Genomic DNA, 15,276 nt, shown 5'->3' with positions numbered 1-15,276 from the left:
GAAATTGGTAATCTGGTGATTCTCCTGATGAATGCGAGACAAAAAGCTTCAACAAAATGTCTTTTTTCAGCAATACTCAAGTTCTGTATTAGCAAACAACTATTTGTAAAACATTTATAATTCTGGTTCTTTTAAATATTGCTTCAAGTCTTCTTGAGCTCTGACTCATCAGCCACTAGAGCTTTTGATCTTTTTAACCTACTTACCCAGGATTATTTGGTCTTTCATATCAAGATCACTCTCCAGGATGTCCCTACTCCATAGCTTTCAAGTGTGTATTCTTGTCTTTGACATCTATCTTCATTTAGTTTTGCTAACATGCCCAGGAAGAACAAACAGGAAACCCTTTTTTGTCACTAATTTTAGGTGCTGCACTATCTTATGTCTCCATAAGTTGTACTTCAGTTTCTGAAAGTGGGAAGGCACCTTATTGGCTTTCATTTTGGAGTTTAAAGTACAATATAAACTCTTTTTTAATAAATAATTTCCTAATTTGTTGAATTTAACATAACTACTTATTTAGAATAAATAAGATTTTATGTAACTTCATATGTAAAGAGAATAAATTTTAAAAATTACAACTGTTATTTACAAAACTATAGTTTAGTTTTACCTTTTTAGTATGTTTCCCAAAATTTTGCCAGAGCCTGTGGAAACACCAGAATAGCAGCAGGGTGGAACTTTCACACACATACACACTAGTGACACACACTGCTAATTCCACCAGAATATAGTCCACTGGCCACTTCCTTCCAATTTGAGTCCTTACCCAGCACCTCCTACCACCTAACCAAGTCAATAATTTGCCTTCAATTCCATGACCTTTAAATACTGTAGCTAGAATTAATGTGGAACCTTATTGAATGCCTTCTGGAAGTTCATATAAAGTACATTAATAGACATTCCCCTGTTGACTACTTTGAATTTTTTGAGGAAATAACTATTTGGGATCTTTAGACATGATCTACCCTTTACAAATCCATGGTGTCTTTTGCTAATAAACTTGAATTTCTCTTAAACACTCAGACACTCTCTATTCTTGATTATAGATTCCAATGACATCCCCAGTACAAATGTTAGATAGGCCAAAGCCCAGTGAGAACGGGCCCCTTCTAATCTCATCCTGGGACTGGATCCATACCACAATTATGCCCCAATCTCAGTAAAGGTAGCTGGGTGACTATTTCCTTTTTATTGAATACCAAACAGTGTGTTTTCAGATTTCCAACAACCTGTTGGGTTCATTAAGACTCTCAAACTGACCCCGCACCCCCCCCCCCCCCCCCCCCCCACCCCCCCAACTATTGAACATGACAATTGAACATAACTCATTTTATATTCTGGAAAAGAAATTGAATATGGAATTTTATGGAGCTTAAGAAGTGGCCACTCAAAATGAAGCAGGAATTGCCATACAAAAATATTAATCGTAGCATCTTGACATATTTGAAAAGTGTACCTTAGGTTTCCTTTTTGGCCTATTACCAACAAGAGTACAACAACAAAAACTCCAATGTTTCTAATCCTGACTCAACTCATTTGCTGCTGAAACCTTCATCCATGCCTTTGTTGTCTCTAGACTTGACAATTCAATTAATTTCCTGGCTGGCCTCCTATTTTCCACCTTCCATAAACTTGAGCTCATCCAAAACTCTGCTGCGTGTATCTTAGCTCACACACTAAGTGTCATTCACCTATCAACCCTGAGTTTGCTGACTCGCATTGGTTCCCTGTCAGGCAATGCCCCTATTTTGAAACTATCATGCTTATTTTCAAATCCTTCCATGGTATACTCCTCCCTGTCTCTGTAACCTCTTCCAGCCCTACAACCCTCTGAGATCTCCATATTCCTCTGATTCTGGCCTCTTGCCCATCCCTGATTTTCATCACTCCTACCATTGGCCAGCTGTGCCTTCAGCTACCTAGGCCTTGAGTTCTGGAATTCATTCCCTAAACTTCTCCACATCTCTATTTTTATCTTTGTCCTTTAAAACCAAACAAGTGACCAAATTTTTGGTCATTTGTCTTAATATCTCTTTGTGTAGCTTAATTTTAAACGTTTGATAACACTCCAGTGAAGTCCTTAGCACGTTTTGCTACGCTGAAGGCATTATATAAATTCAAGTTGCAGTTGCAACATTATATCAGATTTGGGCTAATGAAAACCTTCAACTTTTAGTTGGCCATTTAACTCTTTAAGCACCACAACTGAGTTTTATAGAGGCAGCCACAAAACCTGGAGAAAAATGTATCATTTTTTTTTTCAGAAGTGGCTCCCTAGCCAGTTGTGTTTTCCTGCTATCATTTGTATTGCTCATTCTCAACTCTGCTGTTTCTTCATGTTCCCTGCTCTGGCTGTAACTGTACATTTGATTCCTAGGTGATGTTTGCTCATGGAATGAATAATGGTGTTTATTCATCTCTTTCTATCTGACCTGTTCTCCTTAATAGCTTGAAAACCTTGATTGAACCCTTAATCTTCTAAATTCCAATGAGTACAACACTAGTTTGTTTATCTCACCTCTTAAATTTAACCCTTGGAGTCCAGGTATCATTCTGGTAAATCTGCGCTGCATTCCCTCCAAGGCCAATTTATGCTTCCTAACTTTAAAACTGAGGCTGGGATTTTCCAGCCCTGTCGTGAAAGGACCTGTCATGGGGGATGTGGCAGGTCAGCCAAAAGTCCATTGACTTTCGGCAGGACCAGAAATCCCCAGCCTGAGATTGAAAGACTTTTGCTCACTAAAGGTATTAAGGGATTTTGGCCAAAGAATGGTATATGGAGTTAGGTCATAGATCAAACATGATCTCATTGAACGACAGAACAGGCTGGTGGTGCTAAATGGGCTGGTCCTGTTCCTATATTATTTTAAACATTCTTGGTGCATAGTTCACTGGCCAAACTGTGTCATAATGTTTTAGGAACTAAATTTCCAATAGAGTGAATATAATTCCAGGTATGTTTCCTCCCTTATACCACTGTCACTGAGTGGCTGCAAAACAATGAGCTAGAGGGTGAATAGTCACAGTTTGTGGTCAATAACAGTACCAATACCAGGGATAAAAAAAAGGGTTGAGATTCTACAGACAGATTTTAAGGAACCACGCAAAAGCATAATTAACAAGACCTCAAAAGGTAGTAAGTAAGCTCTGGGCTTCTCCCAGTGTCACAAGCAAGTACAGAAATAGCAAGATAGAACAGGTGAATGTTTGGCTGGAGAGATATTGCAGGAGGGAGGATTTTAGATTCCTGTGGCATTGGGGCCAATTCAGGGAGAGGTGGGATCTGTACTGGCCAGACAGGTTGTACCTCAATTCAGCTGAGACCAATATTTTAGCAAGGAGGTTCCCCAGTGTTGTTGCACAGGGCTTAAACTAATTTGGCAGAGAGATGGGCACCAGGATGTAGGATTAAAAAGAGGAATCAAGGTTCACAAAGGATTGGAGGAGACAGATAGCAGGGGAGTAAAAATTAGTCTGGTATTAATTAGGTGGATGCAAGGTGGTTAGGAAAGATAGAAAAGGAAAGAAAGGGGTGATGACAATAATGATTTTTAAAAATCTTTCATGGAATGTGAATGTCGCTGGCAAAACCAGCATTTACAGCTCATCCCTAATTACTCTTGAGAAGGTGGTGGTGGTGAGCCTCCTTCTTGAACTGCTAAAACTCATTGGATTCACCTACAGTGCTGTTAGGAAGGAAATTTCTGGATTTTGACTCTGGCACAATGAAGGAACAGTGATGTACAGTATTTCCTCACAACATCCTAGTTAAGTTCTCCGAAATAGCAACTTTAAGTGAAATGACTTCAAGCAAGTCACAGGTTCCATAGGAATCAATGTTAAAATTGGAGTTAGGTTCTTCCAGACATTCCCCACCCAGAAAAAACATTGTACTAGTTGAAATACTGGCCCATACATGTGCAGTACTGTACATTCCTATTAGAAATAACTTATAAAATATAATAGATGACTACATATAAAATAAACACTGCATAAATCTAAATTAATGCCAGACAATTGTCATCTAAAATAAGTATTAACAATACCTTTCCAGCCCAAAGAGAATGGAGGAATTGCTGGATCTGGTTCTGGGGAATGAGGTGAGTCAAGTGGTGCACGTGTCAGTAGGGGAACGTTAAGGGAACAGTAATCATAGCATCACGTGGTTTAGCTTAACAATAGGGTAGTCAGTGGTGTAGTGCCACTGTCACTAGACTAGTAATACAGACAAATGCTCCCAGGACTTGGATTCAAATTCCACCACAGCAGCTGGTGGAATTTAAATTCAATGAATTAATAAATCTGAAATTAGAAGCCAGTCTCTGTAATGGTGACTGTGAAACTATCATCAATTGTCATAACAACTAATGCAGAAAATCTGTCATCTTTAACTGGTTTAACTGTATGTGACTCCAGATCCACAGCAATGTAGTTGATTCTTAACTGCTCTCTGAAGCAAGCCACTCAGTTTAAGAACTAATAGAGAATTAGTAGCAATCTAAATTAAAAATTCTTAACTGGGGGAGGGTCTATTTCAGTGGGTTGTGAACAGATCTGGCCCTGGTATATTGGAATCAAAGATTGGCAGGCAAAACTGCAGTCTGTAAAATGGAGATGGTTTGTATACACGCTAAATACATTCCTATGAGGAGGAAAAGTAGAGCAGCCAAAACTAGAGCTTCCTAGATGATGAGATAGAGAGTACGATGAAGCAAAAAAAATGGGGGTATGATGGATATCAGGTTGGTAATACAAGTGAGAGCCAGGCTGAATATAGAAAATTCAGAAGCTTTCAGAAACGATAATTCCAGACTAAATTAACAGTCATTTGGCCAAGTGTGGATTAATTAAAGAAAGCCAGAACAGATTTGTTCAGGGTAAATTTAACTGACTTGATTGAGTTTTTTGAAGAGATTACAGAGACGGTTGATGAATACAATGTGTTTAATCTGGTGTACATAAACTTCCAAAACCTCTTGATAAAGCGCCTCTCATAGGCTGAAGTTGGTTCAGTGACAGGAAGCAGAGTAGTAGTGAAGTTGTTTTCTTGGACTGGAGGAACAGTTGTGCTCCCCAGGGATCAGTACTATGAACACTGCTTTTCATTATATTTATTAATGACCTAGGGGAGGCTCTTCGTCATGGCGGAAATCTCAGAAATGACCAAAAATTCTAAATCCCACCTCTGAACCCGGCATTTCCCATTCTCACAGGGGCAGGACTGGCATTGGGCCAGGGTTTTCATATGCACGATTTGTGGAGGCAACTGGCCATTTAAATCACCAGCTGCCTCAATTGAAGTGGGATTTTGGAAGAACAGGAGTGTAGAATCCAGACTGTGCAGAATAGAACAGGTAAGCGGAAGTTTGAACTTGGGTGGATTCATTTGGATAACCAGGGTACCCTTTGGAGAGGTAAGGAACCCTTTAGGATTGCTAAAAGTGAACATGATTATGCATTTTTTACGCACAACATCAATGGGACTGTCAAGCTGTCAAATAGCTATCCAGCTGTCAAAGGACTGTCCAGCTGTCAAACCTGTCAAAGCTATCCAGGAAGTGTCAAAGCTGTCAAGGAACTGTCCAAGGGTACCAGGTGGGCTGTCATGGAGGGGGTGAGGGTATAGGATGGTGGGTAATGGGTTGGCACTAAGGTGGCATAGGGCGTATGGGAGCCATGGGGGTGGGTAGGCACTAGATTGGAATAGGGTGTATAGGGGCCATGGGGGTGGGTGGGTGGGAGGACATAGGTTGCCATGGATGGAGCATAAGGACTGTTTGGGGTGGTGCAACGGTAGGGGAATGTTTTTTGCTTCGTTATTATTTTTTATTTATTTAAACACAGTGCTGGGAGCACAGAGGCAGGCCTTACACTCAACCCGTCTCTGCACCCAGCAGCCTGTGCATTGGTTTCGGGGTTGCCTGCCAGAGTTCTGATTCAGCCCACCCCCATCCCCCCACCCAAACAAAAATCCAACCTGCAGGCGGACATTTTTAAAGGTCAGGTTCACCATGCCAGGAAATCTCCCGACTCGGTGAACCCAACCTAGACTTGGGTGTGCGGGGCACAATTTTAAAATCTGCAGGTGACACAGCACTTGGAAATGTAGTGAATATTTGAGGAAGACAGTGAAAGCCTCCAAGGGGACAGAGAAAATTGGTGAATTGAGCTGGCATGTGACAGATGAGACTTAATGCACAGAAGTGCAAAATGATATCTTTTGTAAGAAGAAAGAAAAGAGGCAATATAACCTAAAGGGTACAATACTAATAGGGTTCCAGGAGCAGAAAGTCCTGGGGATTTAAGTGCACAAATCATTGAAGGTGCCAGTGCAGGTTGAGAAAGCGGCTAATAAGGCATATGGGATCCTGGGCTTTATGTGTAGGACATAGAGTACAAAAGCAAGAAAATTATAATGAATCTCAAAAAACACTGTTCCAGTCACAACTGTAACATTGAGCGGAATTTTCCGATCCATCCCGTGGCGGGTTCCATGGCGGGCGGGAGCAGAGAATCCAGCAGCAGGCAAAAAGTCACAAACCTGATGTCGTAAAAACACGTGCAATTCCCGCAACAGTGTTTATGGCAGGTCAGTTATCCTGCCAACAAGTGGCACAAAGTGACACTAACGTGATGAATGCTCATTAAAACAGCTGATTGCCAGAATCTTGTCATCCTTCCAATCTTCTGTCACCTCAGTGGGAAATTACGGCGGCCTCAAATCCAATTGAAAAGGGATGGCATGCACAAATTGGACCTCAGTTCGCTGGTAACTTCAAGATGAGTGGAACATACATAGCCTACCTGTCATAGTGCTGTGCCGGTTTTGTTGCAATGAATGCCACTCTGCTGGGGTTGTAGGGTTGATCTGTTCCTGCTCTTTGCCTACATTGTCCCATGAAACACCACCATGCTGTGGTACACATGGAGTCCTCAATTTCAGAAACTAGCACTTCAACTGGGGGTAAGCTGTGAGGCGCGGGTGGGGTTGATGAACATGAGGGGGGGAGGCAACAGGGAGGAAAGGCTGTGGAATGGCAGTGAGGGGGAAGGGTGAACATAGGGGCAATGGGAAAGGAAGGCTGTGGAATGGCAGTGAGAGGGAAGGATGAACACGAGGGGGGCCTTTCTGGGGTCACCCTCTAACCTCTTGTTGCACAGGAGTGAGCAGGAGTCTGCTTACTAAGAAAGGAGGAAGATCTCCTTGTGATGAACACCACTGAAGGCCAATGGCTTTGTTAGCACTGTTAAAAGGGTACTTAGAACTCAGTGGCTTCACATCACAGTCGCTGCATCTCAAGGCAATAGTGAAGGAGGCAGAGCTCTATCATAAATGGCATTCCATCAGTGAAGGCCTGTCACATATAAACCAGATTTGACACTCCTAATGGGCCAAAGGGCATCCACTCATTGACCATAAGCAACTGATTGGCCATTGATATACCACATCAGAGACTGGAGCACAGAGCTAGGTTGGATCACTCATCTTACTGAAACTTTAGCATCCCATGCAAGGCTCAAGATGTTACACATCTGTGATGCCATCTTGGTCACTTTGATGTGTGTGCTAGCGTCTCAGGGACAAGGCAGTGTCAGCCAGCATGCAAGTGGGTCAGGAAAAACTATAGACCCTTACAATTTTCCAAATGTGTCATCTTCTAAGCTTCACTTTTTTGCCCCTTAATGACTTCAATGTTTCCTTTCAGAGAAAAGGCAAAAGCAGATATGGATCCAGGGCTCAATGCTTTCTTTATCAGGGTCCTAATGCAATGGAGGAGGTTAAGGAGTGAGAGATGACTCCGCACGCAGCTTCAGCAGGAGGGACATAGTCAACTGGAGCCAGAGCATGAACAGGAGGGTCAGGAAGCGAGACCCAGACCACAAGGGCAACTCGCCAGACCTAGGCTTTACCGTAGAAGCGTGTCCTATTTACTAATGAGTGTGAGGCAATGTCATGCATGTCTGCATTTGTCCCGAGTTCTGGTACATCGCATATGCCACATTTTTCAGTGACCTGATGCCATGTGGAGTTGGAGGGTATTCCCTGCCAGTGGTTTTGAAGGTGGCCGCAGCACTCAACTTCTTAGCCTTTGGTTCTTTCCAATTATCGACAGGGGACCTGTGCTGCTTCTCTCAGTTCGCAACACATTGATGCATAAAGGAGGTCACAGATGCCTTTTACAGGAAGGTCCATCTTTATGTCTGGATGAAGATAGCCAGGTTTTGAGATTCACTGGCTTCGCTGCCATCTCAAGCTTCCCAAGAATGCAGGGTGCAATGGACTGCACCCATGCGGCTATATGGGTTCCATGGCAGCAGGGCTTAATGCTTATAAGCTGCAAGGGCTATCATTCCATCAATGTACAACTGGTGTGTCATCACCAGAAGCACATACTGCACATTTGTGCATGCTACCCTGGGAGTGGCCATGACTCCTGCATCCTGAGTAACTCTCAGATGCCTGAGATTTTCAAAGGGCCATTACATTTTCAGGGATAAGGGGTACACACTGAAATGCTGGCTGATGTCACCCTCAAGAGTCTTTCTGAGGAGAGGTACAAAACTGTTCACAGCTTCACACACTCCATTATAGAGCAGACCATGGGGCTTCTGAAGATGTGCTCCAGATGCTTGGACCACTCAGGTGGCTCACTACAATACACTCCTGACAGGGTTTCCTGCATCATCGCAGTGTGTTGCGCCTTTCACAATCTGGCAATGCAAAGAGGTGAACCACCACCAAAGAATGAACTGGAGGAGGATGAGAGCTTGTTGGAGGATGAAGATCTGGAGGCCCAGGAACCTCACAAGGTTGCTGAGGGATCAGTATGAGCATAATCACGCCATGGAGGAAGGAAGATGTGGGAGACTTGCCCATGATACATTAATTGCTGACAGGTTCCAAGAAGAGTAAAGTTAAATAAGGGAATATGGCCACATCTCTCCTAGCCCTCAAAGCCATTTTCTTTCAACTCAGAGGATGTCCGCCCACTGTAGCGAGAACAAATCCCGCACTCACACTTGCAGATTCTGGCCTCATGAATCACCAAGCGATGATCTTTGCTTTGGTCTGTGGAGCCCTGTGAGTGATCTCACTCTGGGAACTGAGAGTCTACTTAGGAACAAAAGTGATGCGTGATAAGACTTGAAACTTCGCCACCGTCTAATGATGCAAACGCTGCTGGGACTGAGATGTGGATATGCCGAGGAATCTCCTCCTCCTATGCGTGTCTTTTCTTTTGCCACTACCACTGAGGAGACACAGATGCCACTAGAATACCAATGCTGATGGTGTTCTGTGAGAAAGAAGGGTTAAAAACACTTACATCACAATCTTCCAATAAAGATTTAAACACATCCCTCTGACATTACATAAGGGTGCAGAGACTAGTTCAACTGAGGTTGAAATCATAAAACAAAAACAGAATTGCCTGGAAAAACTCAGCAGGTCTGGCAGCATCGGTGGAGAAGAAAAGAGTTGACGTTTTGAGTCCTCATGACCCTTCAACAAAACTAGGTGAATCCAAGGAAATCATGTTGTGAATCTCGCAATGGGACACTATCACTGAATGGGAGGAGAGCTAAACCACAAAATAAGAGGATTCCAAAGTGCAAAATCACAATGCCTTCAGTTGACAGGAACATTCACATAACCATCAAATGTATTAACAAAAGTGCAATTTATTTACATGTCTAGCATACCTGTGACCGAAAAGTGACATAAATCTTATAGGACAAAATAAGACAGAATGTTTGGAAAGGGCTAGGAATCTAATTCACGCACATCAGATAAAGAGACGACAATGAGAAAGGGGACAGGAAATACAGGATTGAAGGTGTTGTATCTGAATGCACGCAGTATACGAAATAAGGTAAATGAGCTTGTGGCGCAGATTGAAATTGGCAGATATGATGTGGTGGGCATCACAGAGACATGGCTGCAAGGGGATCAGGACTGGGAGCTAAATATCCAAGGATATACATCTTATCGAAAAGATAGGCAGGTTGGCAGAGGGGGTGGGGTTGCTTTGTTAGTAAGAAATGAGATTAAATCGCTAGCAAGAAATGACGTAGGGTCAGATGATGTAGAATCTGTGTGGGTAGAGTTGAGGAACTGCAAAGGTAAAAAAAACCATAATGGGAGTTATGTACAGGCCTCCGAACAGTAGTCAGGATATGGGGCACAAGATACACCAGGAGATAGAAAAGGCGTGTAAGAAAGGCAAGGTTACAGTGATCATGGGGGATTTCAATATGCAGGTAAACTGGGAAAATCAGGTTGGTAGTGGATCCCCAGAAAAGGAATTTGTGGAATGTCTACGAGATGGCTTTTTGGAGCAGCTTGTGGTGGAGCCCACTAGGGAACAGGCAATTCTAGATTTACTGATGTGTAATGAGGCAAATTTGATAAGGGAGCTTAAGGTGAAGGAACCCTTAGGAGGAAGTGACCATAATATGATAGAATTTACCCTGCAATTTGAGAGGAAAAAACTGGAATCAGATGTAACGGTATTACAGTTGAGTAAAGGCAACTACAGAGGAATGAGGGAGGAGCTGGCCAGAATTGACTGGGAGATGAGCCTAGCAGGAAAGAGAGTGGAACAGCAATGACAGGAGTTTCTGGGAGTAATTTGGGAGACACAGCAAAAATTCATCCCTAGGAAGAAGAAGCATACTAAAGGGAGGACGAGGCAACCATGGCTGACAAGGGAAGTCAGGGACAGCATAAAAGCTAAAGAGAAAGCATACAATGTGGTGAAGAGCAGTGAGAAACCAGGGGATTGGGAAACCTACAAAGACCAACAGAGGACAACTAAAAAAGAAATAAGGAGGGAGAAGATTAAATATGAGCGTAAACTAGCCAGTAATATAAAAGAAGATTGCAAGAGTTTTTTTTAGATATATAAAGGGTAAGAGAGAGAGGCAAAAGTGGACATTGGGCCACTGGAAAATGATGCTGGAGAAGTAGTAGTGGGGAACAAAGAAATGGCGGAGGAACTGAATAGGTACTTTGCGTCAGTTTTCACAGTGGAAGACACAAGTGACATCCCCAAAGTTCAAGAGAGTTGGAGGGCAAAGGTGAGTATGGTGGCCATTACCAATGAGAAGGTGCTAGGAAAACTGAAAGGTCTGAAGGTGGATAAATCACCTGGACCAGATGGATTACACCCCAGAGCTCTGAAGGAGATAGCTGAAGAGATAGTGGAGGTGTTAGTGGTGATCTTTCAGGCATCACTGGAGTCAGGGAGGGTCCCAGAGGACTGGAAAATTGCTAATGTAACCCCCATGTTTAGAAGGGAGTGAGGCAAAAGACGGAAAATTACAGGCCGATTAGTCTGATTTGGTAAGATTTTAGAGTCCATTATTAAGGATGAGATTTCAGAATACTTGGAAGTGCATGATAAAATAGGGCAAAGTCAGCATAGTTTCATCAATGGGAGGTCATGCCTAACAACTGTGTTAGAATTCTTTGAGGAGGTAACGAGTAGGTTAGACAAAGGAGAGCCAATGGATGTTATCTACTTGGACTTCCAGAAGGCCTTTGACAAGGTGCCGCACAGGAGGCTGCTCAGTAAGATAAGAGCCCATGGTGTTAGTGGCAAGGTACTAGCATGGATAGAAGATTGGCTGTCTGGCAGGAGGCAGAGAGTGGGGATCAGGGGGTCCTTCTCAGGATGGCGGCCGGTGACAAGTGGAGTTCCACAGGGGTCAGTGTTGGGACCACAACTTTTCACTTTATACATTAATGATCTAGATGAAAGAACTGAGGGCATCCTGGCTAAGTTTGCAGATGATACAAAGATAGGTGGAGGGACAGGTAATATTGAGGAGGCGGAGAGGTTGCAGAAGGATTTGGACAGGTTAGGAGAATGGGCAAAGAAATGGCAGATGGAATACAACGTGGGGAAGTGTGAGGTCATGCACTTTAGTTGGAAGCATAGATGCATAGACTATTTTCTAAATGGGGAGAGAATTCAGAAATCTGGAGTGCAAAGGGACTTGGGAGCCTAGTCCAGGATTCTCTTAAGGTTAACTTGCAGGTTGAGTTGGTAGTTAGGAAGGCAAATGTAATGTTGGCATTTATTTTGAGAGGACTAGAATATAAAAGCAGGGATGTGCTGCTGAGGCTTTATAAGGCTCTGGTCAGACCACATTTAGAATATTGTGAGCAATTTGGGGCCCTGTATCTCAGGAAGGATGTGCTGGAGAGGATTCAGAGGAGGTTCACGAGAACGATCCCAGGAATGAAAGGCTTAACATATGAGGTACGTTTGAGGACTCTGGGTCTATACTTGATGGAGTTTAGAAGGATGAGGGGGGATCTGATTGAAACTTACAGAATACTGAAAGGCCTGGATAGAGTGGACATGGGGAAGATGTTTCCATTAGTGGGAGAGACTAGGACCCGAGGGCACAGCCCCAGAGTAAAGGGAAGACCTTTTAGAACAGAGATGAGGAGAAACTTCTTTAGCCAGAGAGTGGTGAATCTATGGAATTCATTGCCACAGAAGGCTGTGGAGGCCAGGTCATTGAGTGTATTTAAGATGGAGATAGATAGGTTCTTGATTGGTAAGGGGATAAAAGGTTACAGGGAGAAGGCGGGAGAATGGGGTTAAGAAACTTATCAGTCATGACTGAATGGCGGAACAGAGTTGATGGGCTGAATGGCCCAATTCCTGCTCCTATGTCTTATGGTCTTATCTTTCTAAACTTTCCTAACCCTACTGCTACGCCTGGGTGCAGCCCCGACATCCACAGCAGAGGTGGAGGCCGCCTGCTGACTGCTACATCCTGATGTCTGTGATAACCTTGGTGGACGTCCTGTGGTGGCTCGATGCCTGGAAGGTCCTGCCTGATAAGGGTCTCCTCCTCAGTGGCATTGGTGCCCTCAGCAGCCTTAGAAGCTGGAGTGGATGGGGTCACAGACAGAGGGGCTGTGATTGGCTGCACATCCTTAGAGTGGCCTTAGAGGAGGCCCCCAAAGTGTCCAGCTGATGCTCATCCTCCCTGTGAGTGCCTGAGGGCCCCAACCTGATTCCTGCAAGAGATGGTGCACCTGGAGGAAGGTCAAGGTGCCTCATCCCCATGTTGCCTACATCTTGATGGTGCCCACTCAGGGTGTGTGGCCATGGAGTTCAGGGCTGAGTGCAAATCCAACAAGACCTGCTGGACCCAGGTCTCCATGGTGTTCACCAGCCTTTCCATGGTGGCCTCGAGGTACTCGCAAGTCGGAGCCATGACATCAGACAGAATGTGGATGGACTCCTCCATTGTTTGCTCTAGTCTGCTGAGTGACTGCCAAATCTCTGCCTGATGTTCTGTCATTGCATCTCCAGCATTGATTTGGCAGCTGCTTCAAAACGCTCATCATCTGACTCGGACCGAGTGCCAGAAACCTGGGCTGTCCCTGCCTCCGACTGCTATGGGGACGTGTCAGTGAGGTGTTCCCCAGAAAGTGAGCCTGAGCCTAATCTACATCTGTGCACTACTGATGTATGTTTCTCTGAGCTGGTGGAGGGTGCGTGCGAGTGCCATGACATATTTCTGGAGTTTCCTCCTCAGGGGCAGTCTGTGGGCTCGCACTGATAGTGCTGGGTTGGCTTGGGGGCCTCGATCTGCTGGTACTTAGAAAATAGAAAATAGAGTTTCAGTTAATGAGCATAAGACTGCACATGACTCACTGGAAACGCCAGGATTTGATGAAGTGATCGAGCTCTGATCCGTACTAGGTTGCCTGGAGAGGCCGATCTTCCCTTCACCAAAGGAGCGATCCCTGTCCTCTCCAGCCAGCTCGGCTACAGCCTCCTCAAGCTCACTGAGGGTGATGCTGTTGGCCGTTCCTTCCCCGGTCTGTGCTCTCTCATGCTTGTTCTGTGCCAGTTTGGCCTGTATGAAGAAGCAAGAAAGGCATATGATGAGATAGGATGGACCAGGGGTTGGGTGAGATGCATGTCCCCTGTGTGTGGTGAGCTCTTCCAAGAAGGGCCAGAGGATTGAGTGTGAGCAACATGATAGATTGGATGGTGGTGATGTGAACATCTTGGTGAAAGAATGGGTGTTGATAGGCGTCCCCCAGTAATGGTTGCATGAGACCCCTGAAGAGAGTAGCCATTTGAGTATATGATGTCATGATGAGAGTTTGATATTGGAGGGTGTTGAAGGATGACTTACCCTGGCAGAGCGGATGAGGTTATTCTTCCTCTTCCTGCACTGGGTAGCACTTCTTATGCAGTTGCCAGCCGTGCTGACCTGCTCCACAACTGCCTCCCAAGCCAGAGAGGTGAGGTTGCTGTGCTTCCTGCAGTCATCCCTGGGATAGAGCATTTGACTTTGCTCCTGCACCCTCTGATCAAAGCCTGGAGGGACTGATGCGTGAAGCAGGGTGCTGCCTTTCACTTCAGGCTCTCGGCTTTCCTCTTCTGGCTGCCAGACATCTCTGCTGGGCTGGTGAGTGAGATTGTCTGTTGGGCTGGCCTTTAAATATGGCACCTGGACCTTCAAACTTGCCAGCTGATGGCAGGTGGACAATTCAGCTCCTGACCCTCCAGGAGATTGGGACCAATGTGCGCCTTTGCATAACTAATGACTCTCCAAGCACAGAATTGGGCGCGAGTTGCTGCCATTACAGACAGCAGTCTGGGCGTTGCTGAAACTGTCCGCCACAGCACTTAGTTTCATGGTGGGAAAATTCTGTCCATTGTGTCCAATTTTGGGCACTACACTTTAGGAAGGAATTGAAGGCCTTAATGAGGGTCCAGAAGAGATTTTCTGGAATGATTCCAAGGATTAGGAACTTAATTGCATGGATAGAATGGAGAAACTGGTATTATTCATCTTAGAGCAGAGAAGGTTGACAGGAGATATGATAAAGGTATTAAAATCATGAGGGGGCCAGGCAGAATAGATATGGAGAAACTGTTCCCACTGTTGGAAGGGTTGAGAATCAGAGGACGCAGATTTAAAGTTATTGGTAGAAGATGCAAAGACAACTTGAGAAGAACTTTTTTTGTGCAGTAGTTATGATTTGAAATGCACAGCCTTAAAGGGGTGGTGAAAGATTCATTCGAGGCTTGCAAACGCAAATTAGTAAGCATGTCAAGGGGAAAAAATACAGGGCTATGTGAAAAGGGTGGGTGAGAGTGACTGGCTGGATCATAGAGAGCCAGCAGAAGCTTGATGGGTTATATGGCCTCCTTCTGTGCAGTAAACATTTTATGATGCAATCTATGTTTGAATCCCTCCAAACGGGTTGTTGCACCTCCCATAGTACTG

Source organism: Carcharodon carcharias, chromosome 19 (assembly GCF_017639515.1).
Source record: "Carcharodon carcharias isolate sCarCar2 chromosome 19, sCarCar2.pri, whole genome shotgun sequence".
NCBI classification, from domain to species: Eukaryota; Metazoa; Chordata; class Chondrichthyes; order Lamniformes; family Lamnidae; genus Carcharodon; species Carcharodon carcharias.
The sequence above is the reverse complement of the archived record's forward strand: the minus strand, read 5'-3'. Positions refer to the sequence as shown.